The following is an 8,713-nucleotide window of genomic DNA, read 5'->3' on the forward strand; positions in this document are numbered from 1 at the left end:
TTACGCTCGCGCCCGGACTGACTGGCGTGAGCGTGATTAGTGATCCCACTGTACCATGAACCAAGGAGTGCCTGGAGGGGCGTAACTAAGTATCAACCCGATCCGACCAAGGTCGTACGTTGGCTCAGTCGACTCCGTGAACCAAGGAGGAACCGAGCAGAGGGACCAGGTGCTACTCCAGGTCAGACCCCGGTCACAGCTGTTGCCCCACACCGGGGAATGCAGGAACAGGCAGGTTAGACTGGCATACAGACAGGTGGGTATTGGCAGGCACGGCTGGTATGCAGACAGGTGGGTACTGGCAAGCACGACTGGTATGCAGACAGGTGGGTACTGACAAGCACGGCTGGAGTGCAGACAGGGAGATACTGGCAAGCACGGCTGGAGTGCAGACAGGCAGGTACTAGCAGGTTGGAGTGCAGGCTGGATAGGGTCCAGTACAGACTGGGAGACAGGAACCGAGCCACAGATGCGGTAGACAAGCAGAGTAAAGGGAAACCGCCGGTGCGGAGGACAAGGCAGAGCAGAGCGGAGCCACCGGAGCGGTGAGCAATCAGAGCTGAGCGAAACTGCAGGTGCAGTGGACAAGGCAGAGCGGAGAGGAACCGCCGGAGCGGTGGGCAAGGCAGAGCAGAGAGAAAACGCTGGCACGGTGAGCAAGCAGAGCTGAGCGAAACTGCAGGTGCAGTGGACAAGGCAGAGCAGAGAGGAACCTCTGGAGCGGTGGACAAGGCAGAGCAGAGCGAAACCGCAGGTGCGGTGGACAAGGCAGAGCAGAGAGGAACCGCCGGAGGGGTGGGCTAGGCAGAGCAGAGAGGAACCGCCGGAGCGGTGGACAAGGCAGAGCAGAGCGAAACCGCCGGAGCGGTGAGCAAGCAGAGCAGAACAGGGCTGACGGTGCAGGCAGAGAGAACAGGGCTCTGTTCACATGGAACAGACTGGAAGATACAGAAAGATGGCTAGAACACAGGAGGTAGATACGGAGGAAGGGAAAAGGGACAAGCAGAACCAGATATACACAAGGTACTTACAATGAAGTAGCGAGTGGACACAAAACTCACAAACAGAAGTACAGAGACAACGAGTTGGAGTTAGGTGCAGGTTCAGACACTGCAGGAAAAGGGAGGGTAAGGACATAGAGACAAACAGGTAACAGGCTAGGAGACAGTTCAGACAGGAACTGATTTTGCAACAAGATACAGGAACGAGCCTGGGTATACAGCCCCCAGGGTGGCGGAAATGGACTAGAAGTCAGAGATAACAGGCCTGGGTATGCATCCCCCAGGGTGGCAGAAACAGACTAGAAGTCAGAGATAACAGGCCTGGGTATGCAGCCCCCAGGGTGGCAGAAACAGACAAGATACAGGACAAGACCTGGCAACTCAGAGGCAAGGAGCACACTGATAGATAGTGTTGCTCAGGCCCCTCTTTCTGGGTGGAGGGGGTTTAAATATCCAGAGACTCACAGCAATAGGCTGGAGACGCATTAGGGGTGCGCCCACAGCAGCTATAAGAATCAGGAAGTAACCGGGCCGCCGCCCTAAGCAGTCAGACAAGAGCTATGCACACAGCATGAACTGGAGCAAGGTTTGCAGGCTGGACTGAAGGGTAAGATTGCGGTCTTGCATGGTGGGAGGTGGTGCACTATGCAAGCACGCCGCCAGGGATGTTACAGTACCCCCCCTTTATGCCCCCTCTTCTTCAGGCCTGCAAGGGTCTTCTGCAGAGAGTTTGGAGGCCAATCCTTCTCTTCAAGAGGATTACCTCTTCTGTCCACTAGAGGAAATGAAACTGGTCTCATCATCTTGGTGACTAGGATGCTTCCTCCTATCAAGCCATCCTCAGCAACAGATGAAGTGGGTGAAGTACCAGGAACAGAACACAGGAAAGTTTCTCTCCATTTGTTATCAGGTAGCACCCTGGTGGATTCAGGAGACAACTGGAGGTCCTCCGCCTGGTTGGAGGGGTGCAGAGGCTCGGGGGTAACCACCGCTATGATGTACACTTTGCCAAGCTTACTTGAAGAAATGGGCGGCGTACCAGGTACGGGGTGTAGGAAAGTCTCTCTCCGTTTATCAGGTAGTACCCCGGGGAATTCAGGAGACACCTGGAGGTCCTCCGCCTGGTTGAAGGGGTGCAGAGACTCGGGGGTAATCACTGCTTCAAAGTACACTTTGGCAGGCTTACTGGATGAAATGACAAAGTACCAGGTACAGGGTGTAGGAAAGTCTCTCTCCATTTGTTATCAGGTAGCACCCCGGAGGATTCAGGAGACAACTGGAGGTCCTCCGCCTGGTTGGAGGGGTGCAGAGAATCGGGGGTAAACACCGCCTTGATGGACGTAAGACGGAGGGTCCTTGTAGCATCGGCGTCTCTGCCCCTTGCTAGGCAGAGATGCCGTCCCTCTCACCTTCCCGCTCCTGGCGCGGCGTCCTCCAGCGCTTCTCCCCCCGCTACGTGCTTAGGGCGCGCGCGCGCTCCCCCTCTCTTAAAGGGACCGCGCGCGCGTCGTCCTAAGGAGTCCCCGGCCAATTGCCGGAGGACCTCCCATATATAAGGAACCTCCTCCAAAATGGAGGAGCCCGAGCAAAGTTGTTGCACAGTGTCTGATCTCTGCTTCAGCCCTCAGGTCCCGCTGCTAGCCTGACTCCTCGTCCTGCCCGCCAGCCTGTTTTCTGCCCGTTACCTGCCGAGCCTGCCAGACTGCTCACCTGGAGCGCTCACCTGTTACCTACCTGTTACCTGCCCTGTCTGCCAGCCGCTCACCTGGGAGCATCCGCCTGTTACCTGCCCTGCCTGCCAGTCTGCTCACCTGGGAGCATCCGCCTGTTACCTGCCCTGCCTGCCAGTCTGCTCACCTGGGAGCATCCGCCTGTTACCAGCCCTGTCTGCCAGTCCGCTCACCTGGGAGCATCCGCCTGTTACCTGCCCTGCCTGCCAGTCTGCTCACCTGGGAGCATCCGCCTGTTACCTGCCCTGTCTGCCAGTCCGCTCACCTGGGAGCATCCGCTTGTTACCTGCCCTGCCTGCCAGTCTGCTCACCTGGGAGCATCCGCCTGTTACCAGCCCTGTCTGCCAGTCCGCTCACCTGGGAGCATCCGTCTGTTACCAGCCCTGTCTGCCAGTCCGCTCACCTGGGAGCATCCGTCTATTACCTGCAGAGTCCGTCAGCCCGCTCACCTGGGAGCACTCACCTGTTACCTGCCTGTTTCCTGCCTTGACGGTCTGCCCGCTCACCTGGGAGCGCCCGCCTGTTTCCTGCCAGCCTGCCTGGAGGCTCTGCCGTCACTTCCTGTGACCACCTGCCTGGAAAAACCAGAGACTACTTCCTGTTCTGCCGTCACGTACCGTGACCACCTGTCTGCCACCAGAGACTTCTGCCTGCTTGCCGTGTCCATCCGCCATACCGGTCAGTCCCAGCCATCTGACCTGTGGGAGCCACCTGCTCTCTTACAAGGTCGTCCCCAGAGTAGCACCTGGTCCCTCAGCCCGGATCCTCCCTGGTCACGGTGTCATTAGCCGCCGTACGACCAGGGTCGGTTCGGGCTGATACTTAGTCACGCCCCTCTGGGTCCCTCCTTGCACCTCGGCACAGAGGTTCCACCACCCGGACCCATAACAGTTTGCTCGGGCCATGGAACCCGGTGGCACCCAAGCTCCCTCACTCTCTGACCTATACCATGAAGTCTCCCATCAGAGATCCCAACAGGAGTCCATCCTGAACCACCTGCGGAGTGTCAACTCCCGCCTGGACACACTGACTGCTCCACCAGTAACCACCGCTAGTCGCACGACTCGCACCCCGGCAGCGCCGCTGCCCACCAATACCATGGCATCCTGCCCCGGACCCCGGCTTTTTGCACCTCCTCGTTTCGGAGGCGACCCCGCTCAAGCTCGGGGCTTCATAAACCAGTGCACCCTGCACTTTGAACTCTTGGCTCATCAGTTTATCTCCGACCGGGCCAAAGTGGCATTCATCATGTCCCATCTCACTGGGGAGGCACTGGCATGGCTTAACCCCCTGTGGGAGAGAGGGGACCCCGTGGTGTCCGACCTGTCGTCTTTCCTCACTGCTTTCCGGAGAGTCTTCGATGAACCGGGACGTAAGACCTCATCAGCCTCCTCTCTGCTACGTCTCCGCCAAGGGAGTCTCACCGTGGGCCAATATGCCATACGGTTCCGCACCCTCGCTTCTGAACTTGCCTGGGATAACGAAGCCCTGGTGTCTGTCTTCTGGGAGGGTCTTTCCGGTCGGATTAAAGATGAGCTCGCCGGTCGGGACATTCCTACCACCCTGCATGATCTGGTGTCACTGGATACCCGGATTGACATCCGGTTTCAAGAGCGCACCAAAGAGACCTCCCGTGAGAGAAGGTTTCCCCGCCTCGCTCCTACTTTCCAGAGACCTGTCTCCTCTTCTGTCACTCCCCGGGAGCACTCTCCCGAGCCCATGCAGATCAACCAGACCAAGATGGTCAAATCTCGCCAAGAGTCAAGCCGAGCCGAGGGGAGCTGCTTCTATTGTGGCAGTAAGGAGCACCTGATCCGTTCCTGCCCGGAGAGGCCGGGAAACTCCAGTGTCTAGAACCACTCGGAGAGGTCGCCCTAGACAAAAGTAAGTCCTCTCCATCCCTGACTTTGTCTGTCTCTATCTCCTGGGGAGAGAACCGTCACTTTGAACTCGCGCACCTGGATTCTGGATCCGCTGGAAACCTCATCTCCCAGTTCCTGGTTGAGAAATACCATATTCCCACCAAGTCGCTGGCTGAACCATTGTCAGTCGCCTCCGTGGATGGAGGACTCCTTCCAGTGACCATCCTGCTCGTCATGGAACCCATAACCCTGCAGGTGGGAATGCTGCACTCTGAGGTAATCTCCTTCCATGTGCTACCCGGCCTCTCCCACTCCCTACTGCTAGGCTTACCTTGGCTCCAGACACATGAACCCGTGTTGAACTGGCATTCCGGTGAAGTACTCCGGTGGGGGCTGGCCTGCCATAAGACCTGCCTGGTTCCGGTTCGTCCACCACCTACCCCAGCTAATTTGCCCGGTCTTCCGGCTCCTTGCTGGCCCTATGCTGACGTCTTCGGTAAAAAGGAAGCAGAGACATTGCCACCTCATAGGCCATATGATTGCCCGATCGACCTGGTACCTGGCGCCACTCCACCCGGTGGGCGTATTTATCTGTTGTCTGCAGCTGAAACCCGGGCCATGTCTGAGTACATAGAGGAGAATCTGGCTAGGGGATTCATCCGGAAGTCTACTTCCCCGGCTGGAGCCGGATTCTTCTTTGTCAAAAAAAGGATGGCTCGTTACGCCCCTGTATTGACTATAGAGGACTCAATCAGATCACGGTTAAAAATAAATACCCCCTGCCGCTCATCTCCGAGTTATTTGATCGCCTTAAAGGCACCAGGATCTTTCCCAAGCTAGATCTTCGTGGAGCGTATAACCTGGTCCGTATCCGTCAAGGAGACGAGTGGAAAACGGCATTTAATACCCGGGATGGACACTACGAGTACCGTGTGATGCCCTTCGGCCTCTGCAATGCTCCCGCAGACTTCCAAGAACTGGTCAACGACATCTTCCGCGACCTTCTTTACTCCTGCGTGGTGGTATACCTGGACGACATCTTGGTCTTCTCTCCGGATCTTCCCACACACCGGAGGGATGTTCGTCAGGTCCTGCTTAGGCTCAGGCAGAACTACCTCTATGCTAAATACGAGAAGTGCCTCTTAGAGTAGACCTCTCTTCTATTCCTGGGCTATGTTATCTCCCAGACAGGCTTGCGAATGGATCCCGAGAAGCTCTCTGCTGTCCTAAAGTGGCCCCGTCCGGAGGGGTTGAAGGCGATACCGCGATTCCTGGGCTTCGCTAATTACTATCGTCCCTTCATTCCACACTTCTCGTCTCGGACTGCTCCCACATCTGCGCTCACCCATAAGGGAGCAAATCTCAAGGTATGGCCACCCGAAGCTGAGGAGACCTTCCTTTCCCTGAAGCAAGCCTTCTCCTCTGCCCCTGTGCTGCACCATCTGGACTGCAACAAACAGTTCTATCTGGAGGTTGATGCTTCCTCCTCTGGAGCCGGAGCGGTGCTCACCCAAAAGTCTTCATCCGGGAGAATGGTAACCTGCGGCTTTTTCTCCAAAATCTTCTCCTCCTCTGAGCGCAACTACTCCATAGGAGACCGAGAATTGCTAGCCGTCAAATTGGCGCTGGAGGAGTGGCGCTATCTGCTTGAAGGGGCTCTATACCCGGTGATCATCTACACGGATCACAAAAATCTGGCATATCTCCAAAATGCCCAGAGACTTAATCCACGTCAGGCCCGGTGGTCTTTGTTTTTTGCCCGCTTCGATTTCATCCTTCATTTCCACCCGGCGGACAAGAATGTCAAAGCTGATGCCTTGTCCCGATCCATCCTGTCCTCCGACCAAGAGGAGGAGCCTATGCACATTATCGACCCCTCCAAGGTGATGAATGTGGCCCCCTTGGATTTGACTCGTCTTCCACCCGGCAAGACGTTCGTGGCGGTTCCTGACCGTGAGAAGGTTCTTCGCTGGGGTCATTCTTCTAAACTAGCTGGCCATGCCGGCCAAAAGAAGACCTTCCTGCTCATTTCCAGCATTACTGGTGGTCTACCCTGCATAAGGATGTGATAGACTTCGTCTCTGCCTGTTCATCTTGTGGCCGCAACAAAGTTCCCAGACACTTACCAGCCGGTCATCTCCTGCCGCTTCCCATACCTGTTGCCCCGTGGCAACACATCGCTATGGACTTCATTACCGATCTCCCTGTTTCTGCCGGGTGTACAGTCATTTGGGTGGTCGCGGACCGCTTTTCTAAAATGGCCCACTTCATTCCCCTGCCTGGTCTCCCGTCTGCACCTGAACTGGACTTTATCCGCCATATCTTCCGTCTCCATGGCCTACCCCTCCACATCGTGTCGGATCGAGGGGTTCAGTTCACCTCACGCTTCTGGAGAGCCACTTGTAAACTGCTGGATGTCACCCTGGATTTCTCCTCCGCTTACCACCCTCAGTCCAATGGTCAAGTGGAGCGGATCAATCAGATCCTTACCTCCGGCACTTTGTTAATGCCCACCATTCTGATTGGGTGGACCTCCTTCCTTGGGCCGAATTCTCTTATAATAACCACGAGAGCGAATCCTCTTCCAAGTCCCCGTTCTTTATTGTCTATGGCCAACACTCCCGGATTCCGTTTCCCGTCTCCGCTTCTGTGGACAACCCTGCCGCAGAGTCTCTTGTCAGCAAGTTTTCTACCATTTGGGAGAGTACTAGGTCCGCACTTCTTCAGTCCTCCGAGCGGATGAAGAGATATGCTGATAAGAGACGTCTGGATCTGCCTCAATTCCGTCCGGGAGACAAGGTTTGGCTCTCCTCCAAACATGTGCGGCTCAAGATACCCTCCTACAAGTTAGGTCCTCGCTTCATCGGCCCTTTCGAAATCCTCAAACAAATTAATCCAGTGGCCTACAAGTTAAAACTCCCGGCCACCTTACGGATTCCCAACTCCTTCCACGTATCTCTCCTCAAGCCCATTGTCTTTAACTCTTTTTCCAACAATCTAGGTACTCCTCCTGCTCCGGTTTCTGCTGAGGACGTCTTTGAGGTAGAGAGTATTCTGGCCACCAAGAGGGTAAGAGAAAAGACCTTTTTTCTGGTAGATTGGAAGGGGTTTGGTCCTGAGGAGAGAACTTGGGAACCCAGGGAGAACATCCACGCCCTGCTTCTCCTTGAAAAATTTCTTTCAGGCCAAAAAAAGAGGGGGCCTAAAGGGGGGGGGGGTACTGTAGCATCGGCGTCTCTGCCCCTTGCTAGGCAGAGACGCCGTCCCTCTCACCGTCCCGCTCCTGGCGCTGCGTCCTCCAGCGCTTCTCCCCCCGCTGCTGCCGGCGCGCGCTCCTTCCCCGGCAACGTGCTTAGGGCGCGCGCTCGCGCTCCCCCTCTCTTAAAGGGACCGTCGTCCTAAGGAGTCCCCGGCCAATTGTCGGAGGACCTCCCATATATAAGGAGCCTCCTCCAAAATGGAGGTGCCCGAGCAAAGTTTTTGCACAGTGTCTAATCTCTGCTTCAGCCCTCAGGTCCCGCTGCTAGCCTGACTCCTCGTCCTGCCCGCCAGCCTGTTTTCTGCCCGTTACCTGCCGAGCCTGCCAGCCTGCTCACCTGGAGCGCTCACCTGTTACCTACCTGTTACCTGCCCTGTCTGCCAGTCCGCTCACCTGGGAGCATCCGCCTTTTACCTGCCCTGTCTGCCAGTCCGCTCACCTGGGAGCATCCGCCTGTTACCTGCCCTGCCTGCCAGTCCGCTCACCTGGGAGCATCCGCCTGTTACCTGCCCTGTCTGCCAGTCCGCTCACCTGGGAGCATCCGTCTATTACCTGCAGAGTCCGTCAGCCCGCTCACCTGGGAGCACTCACCTGTTACCTGCCTGTTTCCTGCCTTGACGGACTGCCCGCTCACCTGGGAGCACCCGCCTGTTTCCTGCCAGCCTGCCTGGAGGCTCTGCCGTCACTTCCTGTGACCACCTGCCTGGTAAAACCAGAGACTACTTCCTGCTCTGCTGTCACGTACCGTGACCACCTGTCTGCCACCAGAGACTTCTGCCTGCTTGCCGTGTCCATCCGCCATACCGGTCAGTCCCAGCCATCTGACCCGTGGGAGCCACCTGCTCTCTTACAAGGTCGTCC

The sequence above is a fragment of the Phyllobates terribilis genome, unplaced genomic scaffold (genome assembly GCF_046119375.1).
Source record: "Phyllobates terribilis strain yellow unplaced genomic scaffold, ASM4611937v1 Scaffold_4__5_contigs__length_816908805, whole genome shotgun sequence".
Taxonomy (NCBI): domain Eukaryota; kingdom Metazoa; phylum Chordata; class Amphibia; order Anura; family Dendrobatidae; genus Phyllobates; species Phyllobates terribilis.